Source organism: Manacus vitellinus, unplaced genomic scaffold (assembly GCF_001715985.3).
Source record: "Manacus vitellinus isolate BGI_N305 unplaced genomic scaffold, ASM171598v3 scaffold_26_pilon, whole genome shotgun sequence".
In the NCBI taxonomy this organism is placed as follows: Eukaryota; Metazoa; Chordata; class Aves; order Passeriformes; family Pipridae; genus Manacus; species Manacus vitellinus.
This window is the reverse complement of record NW_021939960.1, coordinates 11514776-11525604: the sequence shown is the minus strand read 5'-3', so window position 1 is coordinate 11525604 and position 10829 is coordinate 11514776. Positions and strand designations below refer to the sequence as shown.

The following is a 10829-nucleotide window of genomic DNA, read 5'->3' as shown; positions in this document are numbered from 1 at the left end:
ACTTGTTTCTACTTATGTGTATCATGATTGCTTGAGTCCTGATCATTCACTGGAATGAGGGAGGGCTCAGGAGCTGTTGTTTCCATGCCTGGGATGTTCTCCAGGCTCACGAGCTGTTGTTCCCATGCCTGGGATGTTCTCCAGGCTCACGAGCTGTTGTTTCCATGCCTGGGATGTTCTCCAGGCTCAGGAGCTGTTGTTTCCATGCCTGGGATGTTCTCCAGGCTCAGGGGCTGTTGTTTCCATGCCTGGGATGTTCTCCAGGCTCAGGAGCTGTTGTTTCCATGCCTGGGATGTTCTCCAGGCTCAGGGGCTGTTGTTTCCATGCCTGGGATGTTCTCCAGGCTCAGGGGCTGTTGTTCCCGTGCCTGGGATGTTCTCCAGGCTCAGGAGCTGTTGTTCCCATGCCTGGGATGTTCTCCAGGCTCAGGAGCTGTTGTTCCCGTGCCTGGGATGTTCTCCAGGCTCAGGAGCTGTTGTTTCTGTGCCTGGGTTGTCCCTCAGGAGTGGCAGGCTCAGCCAGGTTGTGCTGGGCTGGCAGAGGGGCTGGTCCTGAGCTCCCAGGGATGGAGGCTCAGGTGGCTCCTCTCTGCAAACCAGGGGGCTTCCAGTGCTGTGTCGTGTGCCCTCTGTGCTCCCAGTGCCTCCAGCAGTGGAGCAGCACTGGGAGAGCTCAGACCCAAACCAAACAGCTCTGACAGCAGATTAGACCAGAATGTTTCCAGGCCAGAATGTCAGTAAGTGGAAGATGGCTGTTTTCCTGGTGGTCCTGCCATTCCCGAGTGTGAAATATGAACTAACAAGTTACTTCAGTCTTCCTGAAAAGTCCAGAAAGTCTCTAAATGTTATTGGAAACGTGAACATCGTACAAAGTTTGGATCCAGACCCACTGTAATTAGGATTTTTTTTAAAAGTATGATATCACTAAACAAAAGTAAGCCTGGGCCCAAAACACAAAAATGTCTGAAGCAAAGCAATTTGCATCACTCCAGGGCTGAGATGAAGTCAAGAGAATGCTTTAAATGTGTGCTGAATCATAATTGGTTTGGATCTTACTTAGCTTAATCCAGCCATTGAATTTCCTTAAGATTGATTTTGAAATTATTTCAGTATGTCAATAATTATCCAATTTAATCCAAATTTCATTTGAATTTAACTTTTGTCAAGGAATCTATGTATATGTGCCCTCAATATATATGCATTCATGCTTGTGCATTTGTGTGCACATGACTGCATGGATCTGTGACCTCAGATTTGGAAGACCTGGGTGTTGTTCTTGTGTATCCTCCCCCTGTGTGGCTTTGCAAATGTTCTTATCTTCTGCATCCCCTCTTGCACTTCTCTCTGGCTTATGGAAGCCTTAACTTTAGGGGAAAGATCACTTTGCTTTTCCTGGTGTTATGGTTTTATGGTGTGTACCAGATTGATGGAAATGGTGACTTCTGGCACTCCCAAAATCCAGACGAGGTGAGAAACTTCAGGGGTTGTTCAACTGCAGACTTCAGGTGATGATTAGCAAACATAATAATATTTGTAAGCACTGAAGTTTAAATAATATTTGTATGGTTTAAACTGCTGCCTAAGCCCAGGCAGACTCAAGACACGTTTGTGTAACATTCCCTGGGCCCTGCATTTGATCAGTTTAACCCCCAACCCCCCCTGGAGCTGCTGACGTTGGAGGGAGATGACCATTCCCAGGCTGCCTGGCCCACTGCAGGGCACCCAGCACCCTCCCTGTCCCTCACCCCCACAGTGACAGGGGCTGGCAATTCAGTTGAACCCAGGCTCAGACTAAATCAAAGATCTTACAGGTATTTTAATCCTCCAAGAGCTAATGAATCACCTGATATAAAATATGAAAGTTTTTAGTCTTTATTAACACTTATATCACCACCTGAACCCACTTTGAAACACAAAGCCCTGCCCATCTCAGGAGTGGATGTGTCATATGTGCTAAGGGTGTACTGAAACCTTGAGCTACTGGGGAAGGCAAGGGCTGGGAATGCAAAGCTGCAGTTTCTGCTGGACAGCCTCTGCTGGTGTCATCACGTGCATGTGGAAGGCTGGGGGCTTTGCCTTGCAGTAAAAACCAAAGACCATATCTCTCAAGCTCTCCCTGCTGCTCTTCAGGCTTGATGTGAGTGCAGACACCTGAAGTTCCTGTGAGCTGAGACAGGCAGGACTGTGCTGGGTTCAATCTCAGGCAGGAATGGCTCCCTGGGCTCTGTGGTAGGTTTGGGCTCCAGCTCTGGGTTGCAGCTGGGCCAGCACCTTCCAGCAGGTCCTTTGAGCCTCGTGCCCCTGCTGTGTGGGGCTGGGGCACTTCCCTCCTGCCTCAGCTGCTCAGCAGATCGTGCCTGGGAGAGCAGGAAAAAGATTATAACTGAGAATTCCTGTGATGGTGGTACCTCTGTGGAGAGCAGTGGCCTCCAGATGTCATGGACAGCTTTGAAAATCCCATCCTCTGCATTGCTAGATAATGAAACAATTTTAACTCAACCCCTCTCTCCTCCCTCCACTTGCCCCTTTAACCACCCCATGCTCAGTGTGCTGAAATCTTGGGTCAAACTAGCAGATTATCATTTTGTGTTCAGGATGTTTAATGTAAGGGGAACTTGGATTCCCAGTGGTGTCACTAGGGAGAAGAAATAATTCCAGTAAGTAACCTGTGCTTTCTAATATGATGGCTTTGATTTTGGATCACAGTTAACTTGTTCTTTGTCTTTCTCATCAATACTCTTAATATTTCAGATTAATAATCTATCACTCAGCTGATGGGTAGAACTTGGATAAGTAACAAAAGAAAGATCTGAAAGTTGAAACAAAATTTTTACTGTGAACTCCTTTGACCTTTGAAAAAGAGATTCATACTTTCTCTAAAAAATATTTTCCATTTTTACTCAGTTCACTTCCTGGTTATGCCTGGGAACAAGGAGCAGGAAGCACCATAAATCTTGTGAAAAAACCTGTTCTGGCCAGTTTCCTAGCCCAGCTTTGCTGATCACTGAGTTTTGGATCATTGGAATAACTTCATGTAAGTAACCAGGCTCATGTGCTTCTTCAAGCCATTTGAAAACTCCAAATCCCAAGAAGCCAACTCGTTGCTTAGTCTAGGCAGCATGAACTCTACCCTTTTCTGCCCAGCTTTTTTTCCATGTATAAAATACAGTGTTAGGGCTGCTTTGTTTTTTGGATGAACTTGGTGCTAATGTGACTTACAGTTTTACAGCCAAGTACAATATAAGTGGGCGTCGTGCAACCTTCCCTCACACTGCTTTGCTAATGCATCCTAATCCTGCCTGGTGATACCTTGTGCTGTCCAGAGCCTGAATTAATCCTGAGCAGAGTTTACTGGTTGTGCTAAACCACCATAAAATCACTCCAGAGCTTTCCTTGGCTTAGCTTGAAGTTAACAAGTTGTTCCCTTTGCAACAGAGAAAAGCAACTTTGAACCTCAGCTCATAAAAAATGACCTGGGAGTAGATTTTCAGATTCATTCCCGTTTTATCTCGTGGTGGCACAAGGCTCTGTGAGGGGCACAGTGAGGCCAGTCAGGGTGGCAGGTGAGGCCACGTTGCTCAGGGCTGTGCATACAGGTGCGTGCCCAGTCGATATCCCCAGGAATGCTGATGTTCCCTTGGGCATTAGGTCTGTTTTGGTCTGGGAGAAATGCGGGGTTTGCCAGGGCAGTGCAGCCCCCCTGGCAAAGGGCTCTGTGCCTGTCACACCTTGACTGGCTGAGCGGTACCAGGGGGATCACAGAGCTGTCAGCACAGAGCATTAGCATGAGAAAGGGAGCGCTCCTCGTGTTTTGGCACCTCACAGCCGAGTGACAGGGAGCACAAATACAGTCAGGCACACACAACAGTGCAAGTCAATGTCGGCTTTGACAATGTTGGGCACCAAGGCTGTCACTCCTTTGACACAGCCCCTCCTTCCCCCTGCCCACGCTGCCATTCGCAACAGCAGCTCGCCCACCGCTTTTATTTCTGCACAATGTGTCAATAAGTACTTGTCAGGCCTCTGCTTATAGACCTGGGATGGTGAATAAACGCTTATTATGCCTGGAAAATGTTGCAAGCTTTACCATAAATCTTGTGTTACAAATGCACACAATGGGGGTATTGACACAGAGGCAAACACTGCCATTAACATGGGAAGTCACGCTGCCCACAATGCAGTTTGACAAACTAACTTGCAGCAAAGGAGTTTGTTGACCTTTTCTTTGCCTTCCTGGCAACCAGACTGGGCTTGTGTGTGTTAAAAATCCAGCTGAATGGGAGATGAGAACAGATATAAACTTCTTCCTGTCAGGGCTGCTGGAGTGAGGCTGCTCTGCATCTGAGAGCACTTCAGAGCTGCTGTTATCGGAAATCATCCTTGGATATACAGGAGCTGAGCAAATGTGCAAAAGCTAAAGTTGACTAGATTTGATTTCAGCAACCCATAGGGTTCTGCCTGGGCCTGTTGACCCAGCAGAGGCCCTGACTGAAACATTATTTTGTCCTGGCAGCCACTCAGGGCTTGCCCCTACAAACTGCATTTCTCGCTGCTTCACCTCGCTGGGTTTCTGGTTGTTCCTGGCAGTGGATTGGAGCTCTGGTTTTGATGTACTGGAGTGAATTGTACAGAAGGTGCTTGTGTCAGAGGTGAAGGTGTCATGAACTGAGCCTGGAATAAGAATGTTTGAAAGGAACTTTACAGAAGTATTAGTTTGGGCTTGAATTTAGGTACCTGACTGAAGGCTCAGAACTGACCTTTTTAAGCACACACATCTACCCTCTGGGTGTCATTAGGAGGGACAGGAGAACTCCACAGCATAGTTCTCCTTGTAGGTAATCTGAACTGCTTCCTACAAGTTTTCATTATTTTCCACTGGTTTCATTTTATTCTTATGTTTTCTGACGGTTTTCTTTTTCTATTTTGTCTTTGAAAAGTTCTTGTTTAGTTTATGCCTATTTCTTCCTGCATCAAGTGACTGAAGTTATCCTATACTTGTTTAACCCTTTCATATTTTCAATAATCTTTTCCTACAGTTTTTTTCTATCCTTTAGTATCTACTTCACTTACTTGTTTATTTATTTTTGCAAGGAGACTTCAATTTCATTTTTATTAGCCATTTGTCCATAAGATTTCAGTCTTAGATCTCCTATCTGGATCTAATGATCCCACGTTTGAGTTTTCAAATGCTAGAAAAGAATATTTTTAAAGAAGTGCTGCTTAAACCACAATGTAATTGAGAAAACAGGAACACATTTCTTTTGGGTAGCCTTTAAAACAGACAACTTCTTTTAAGAGAAAAAGAATTTGTTTTGCTTTTAGTAAAACCTGAAGTGTGGAATATACTTGACCTCGACTCTTTAAGCAGCCCCAAATCTCTTTGGCTGCTCTGGATGTGTAAACTGGTTTTGTCCCTGCCTGTTGTGGTGCACAGATGAACGTGTAAAACCCCATGTACCAAGTGCAATAAAAGTCACACCAGAGTTCCCATGCATGTCTGCATCTGTAGAGCTGCCAGGGCACTTTGTAAGGTCAGTGTAGTGTTGACACAATCTCTGGAAGAAACACATGGCCTGGATTTATCCCATCTGACTTGAGTTCTGGTTCCACAGCAGTTTAAACCAGCCTTGGTCTGTCTTGTCCTGCTGCCCCCTCCTTGCCCACACACAGAGCCCTGGGCACCCTCCTGCCCTGCCCCAGGTCAGACCTGGGGAGTTATGCAGGAGCTCAGCTGGCAGCAAACTTGGCTTTTTTAGTGGGATTAATTTTCTTTTGGTGTTGCTTCTTGAATTGATTCACTACAAATTCAACCAAGCACAAGGGAAGGGTCATAAACACATCATGGGGAGGGAGGAGGGTTTTGGCTTTTGCACAACCACACCTTTAGGCACTAAACAGTTCCCCTGAATTAGAAGTCTAACTATCCATGTCCTTCTCCTTCCACACTGAGCAAAGGAAAAAAGGCACCACCAGAAGAGTTTTCAGGTCCCTGCCATCTCTCTACTGACAATCCTTCATTCTGGTGGCATTTGGCAGGACAAATATTCACTGTTACCTTAAACAGACCATGTCTGCTTTGTTTTAAGTATACTGGTCTCAGTTTGGGATAAATGCACTGATAGCAAATGTTTTGTCACTGTGAGATTATTGGATTGCCCCTTGCTCCTCAGCAGTGAACCAGGAAACTCACCTCTTGCTACTTGTAAGGAAAAGGGATTTTTCACTTTTGACTCTGCTTCCTCTGTCACGGGAGAGCATCTGAAGTCTCTCAGTGTGTCCTGGGGCTGTGCTGAGCTGACCTAAATTCTACCCAGAGCCCTCAACCTACTGTTTTCTAATGGCTTGGTTTCTCTTACACCCTGGGGCTAAAGCTCAGGGGGAGGTGTAGCAGGACCAGTGTGGAGCACTGCTGGACTGACTTGTGTTACATCCATTTGTAGACGGAAGTACCTGAGGTGGAGCTCCTAGTATTTCCTCTTCCATGCCTTTTTGGTGCCCTGCTTTTCCAGGAAAAGGTCTAGAAAGATGAATTCCCAAATAAATAAATTGTTGTTTTTCTTTCTGAGCTCTGCAGAAACTCAGAAAGGTGAAGGCTGTAATAGGAACTCAGCACAGAGAAGCTGGCTGGCTTTGAGAGCCCCTTTTGGCTTTAGAGAGAACAGACTTAGAAAGTCTGGTCTGTTTTCTAGGAAGAAAGCCTTCCTGAAACACTTATGAGGAATATTGTGTATGCTTAGTTCTGTCATGTTTGTGGCTTTTTCCCTTTGATCCAGTGCTCGGGTGTCACTTCAGCCTTCGAAACAGTGAATGAGGTAAAACAACGACTAAATCCAGCTGTGCTACTTCATAACCTTGTTTAGAGAGCATTTTGCTAAATTAAAGCATGTCTGTGTTCCACCCATCCCAGCATAAGTGCTGGGCATCTCACCCTCTTCTCTCTGTTAACACAAGTTTCAAACTGTTTCTCTTCATTCCAGAAAGCCTCTGTTCTTTTTGTCACCACAGTGTCCAGTCTGAAATTTCATAGAAAACTGAGAAAACTTGAACAGCTGAATTTATTGTTCACAGATAGATATTGCATCCTTTCCCTCCACCACAGAAGAGCACTGAAGCACTTTATCTCAGTTTTGCTTTCAACATTAAGGACAGGGAGGGAACAGGGTTCGATTTAACTGTAATTGCAGGGGAGACTTTGAGAGGCACAACTTAATGAGAATCACTGGCACTTGGCCTGGAAGATAAAACCAAGCCCATCTCTTAAATAAATAAATAGGCACACAGGTTTTTCTCTAATACAAGTGGGCAGGAGTTTAGTCTCACATGTAGAAGTTTCCAGCTGAATGGCCTCCAATTTTTGGGCTCTGCAAATGTTACATCCCTTCCAGAGGTATTATGATGCTAACAATTTAAACTGGGAGACTTTCATTCTCTACCTTTTTTCCATGTGGCTACTCCCAAAGTTAATCTGGTTCCGTTAGGGAAATTAGAAGAAACAAAGAACTAGTCCCTTGGGTTTTTTGTTTTTTACTTTTTTATTCTAGTTTCTGACTTTTGAGTTGATTGCAGGTTTGTTTTGGGGCTGTGTTTTGTAACAGAAAACCTGTGGTTACAGTTCTGCAAACAGAGCCTGTGCTCCAGTCCTGCCATCTGCCAGCAGGGCCACGGTGGGCACAGAGGGGCTGCTGTGTGAGCTTTGGCCAGTGCAGCTGTGCCAGCAGGAGTCACTGCTGTGAGAGTGGCTGTGCTGACAAAACGTCCAGAGGGTAATTTTGTCACTGCTTGTATGACATGACCTTTCCCACCCAAAATAAACACAGTACAAAAAGCTGAATAGTTGTCTAATAGCCACTGTCTCCTGCTCAGGCTCTGGAGGTTTTCATGTGGCTCTGTGGGTGGAAAACAGGCACGGGACTGTGCTGGTAACTCTGTGTGCAGGGATGGGCTTTGTTTGTGGCCCCAGTCAAAGTCTGTTGGAGCTGTGACATTTCTGAGCTGGATCCTCCATTCCCCTGGGTACAAGTGTCCTGAGATCCCCACTGTGCCCTTTGTGAGGGTCTCTTGGGAAACTCAGGGGCCAATCCTCTCCTTTCCTTAACCTCAAAGATTAACAGAAGAGGGACAGTGGAAAGGAAAATCTGTCCCTGGAGATAATATGATCTAAGGTCTATGTGCAGCTCCTCAGAAAAATGCTCTGGTGGTTTTGGTGTTAGAAATCTACTTTTAAAATAGAATTTAAATATTTAGTCGTTTGTCTTGGCCTGGCTTCAGCTCTTTAAATCCTGAAATGTACATTTTTAAAATTTATAATTTTTGTCTTAAAAATGGCGACTACTGAACTAAAGGTTTCTGTGTTCAAGTCATGAAGAGATGCTTCTTTTTTGCATACCTATAAAATGTTACCTTGTCACTAGACCCGACCTTCTACATCTAAGGCCAATATTCCTTAATAAAAGAGACTGAGATGGGGAAAATTAAAGTTTATTGATAGAACCCAAATAATAATATTTATCTGTGGAGAGACTGGCATTTCATTTTTGAAATATTGGGGCAAAATGCTTCATCAGGATACTGGATGGTGTGGAAACAGTTTTCCTCTAAAACCTGCCAGTAGCTGTTGAGGACTCCTCCTCATCAAAGACATAAGGAGATACTTTGGCTGAAGACAGTGATTTTGGGGTAGCTGGATTATCTAATTATTGTCATGTGTCTGGTTTTATTCACTCCAGAATTTTGATTTGTAGTGATTTCTTCAATTCTTCTGCTCCCTCAAGCTCCAGACAGACTGCCCATTTTAGAATGTCAGATCCCTGCCTAGAGTGGAGTTTTGATGGGCCAGCAAGGTGAGGGTTTGGCTGAGACGCTTTGGAAGGTGCCCATGGACAATGCCAATCTCATGCCAGTGTGCAACTGTCTCCCCATAAATGGAGGCAAATTCAGGGTGGGAGGGTCAGGCAGCCCCTGCCCACAGCAGTGCAGGCTGAACTGAGCCTCGTGTGCTCCCAGGAACCCCCCGGAGTGTCTGTGTGAGCTCATGCACATGACTGATGAAGTGCAGGACACAGAGGACACCCCTGTGCTGGTTTTTCCCGAGCACTGCCCTGAGTCAGCAGCACAGGCCGTGTCCCAAGGTTACATCTGCAGGGGGGACAGCCAGGAGAACAGGCTGGGGGCTGAGCACCAGAGCACACGTTCAGCAGACGCCCTGCCCTTATCTCGGGTTCTTTATGGCTCCTCTGGGAGCATTATGACCTTCTATCTCCTTTCTGTGGAGGGTGGATTTTGTCTTGAAAACATCCTTTCCTACAGAAGTGTCACAGCCAGTTGGAGTCAGTTTTATAAACCTCACTTCTCAAAATGCAGTACCAGCAGACTTTTGTTTTTCACTTACAACGGTGACAAATCCAATAACTATGGAGTGCATTAACCTCTCTGCTGCTGAGATTTTATGTATTTTGCTGTTTGTTTTCTGAATTTATTTGTCTGAATTGGATCTAACCACTGAGAAACTAAAAGCCTCAAGTTTAAGTGCAGACTGCTATAAACTACTGTTTTCCAGGCTCTTGTACTGACATGCCACCGCTGCAGGGCAAATGTATGTGTGGTTACTCCAGATTATAGTTCTGTCCTTCTAATTGTTGAGGGCAAAATATATCTTTTAACTGACTCGTGCGTACCCAACTCAGTTCCTATGATTTCTATTAGGAGTGGAAGCTATATTTTGGTTTGGAGAAGGTTATCTGCCATTGCTCTCTTCCTGCAAAACAGTCTTTCCAACAGAATGCTTTTACCTCAGCCTCTCCCCACGCTGTCTTTCAAGAATGGTCCTTAGACTTTGTTACAGCTTCTTAGACATTCTGGTGCTGAAATGGGACAAAGAAGCATCTCACTCTGAACAGTTTCTGACTCAGATGTCCTTTAGCATAATACTGGAACTCTAAACTTTTTGATAAACAGAAGGAATTTTTAAAACTAAGACACTGTATTGGGTCTGGCTGTGATGGAGCTTAGGGGTTTGTTACTTTTGCTATAGGTAAGAAGTTCTTGTAAGAAGAATATTGACAATTTTCTCGGTGTCAGATGGAATAACTCAAAAAGTAATTGGATTCAATTACTGCAAAGTTGCAAGTTGATTTGTGTAAGACACCAGGAAAATTAAATGATGAAAGTTGCGAAGCACTGGAAGATGTATCCAAGGAGGCTTCGAATTTCCTTTACTGTACATTTTTAGCAACAAATTAGATTGAAATCAATCAGGAACAGTCTTGAAATATTTATCCAACTGTTGTGCAAGGGGAAGAACGTGCTGACCTTTTGAGTCTTCCTTTTCTATGATAATCTGTCTCAAAAATCAATTCCTGCTATTTTGCTTACAAGAATTCAGCTTCTAAAATCTTCATGTGTGTAAAGCTGGTTTTGTGACTGTTTCCCACTTTATTTTTCTTATTTTTTCATGATCTGATTTTTGTCTCACACTTGTGGAGTTGTGTTGGCTTTAAGAAGACACAGAGCTGGATGGAGAATAATGGTTTCCTATGTTGAAAATATTGAGATTTCTAGAACATTTTAATCTACTTATGAAGAAGGAAAACTAATTTTTTTTTTCAAATGAACTCCATAAATTTGGGGTAAGGTCAAAGTAAAACATTCATTTTGATATGTTTGGCATGTTTTGATGCCTATCACACATGGAGAGACAGATGTGGAATCAAGAGGGAGCAGGAAAATACTGATGTTGTTATAAGAAGGCAAGGCCCACATTGTTGATTCTGAACAAATCCAACAAAGCTGCTCGTTAATGCAGTGCTAAAATGTGTTTGGAGGACAGCCCC

At 44.4% G+C, this 10829-nt stretch overlaps 1 long non-coding RNA gene across 1 annotated transcript in view; it reads left to right on the top strand.

The window, feature by feature from the left end:
• The first annotated feature begins 2984 nt into the window (after positions 1–2984).
• LOC115307537 overlaps positions 2985–10829 on the top strand; it is a 106068-nt gene continuing 98223 nt past the window's right edge. The window contains exon 1 of the long non-coding RNA XR_003915853.1: positions 2985–3034. This is a non-coding gene — a long non-coding RNA (uncharacterized LOC115307537). The remainder of the gene's footprint in view (positions 3035–10829) is intronic.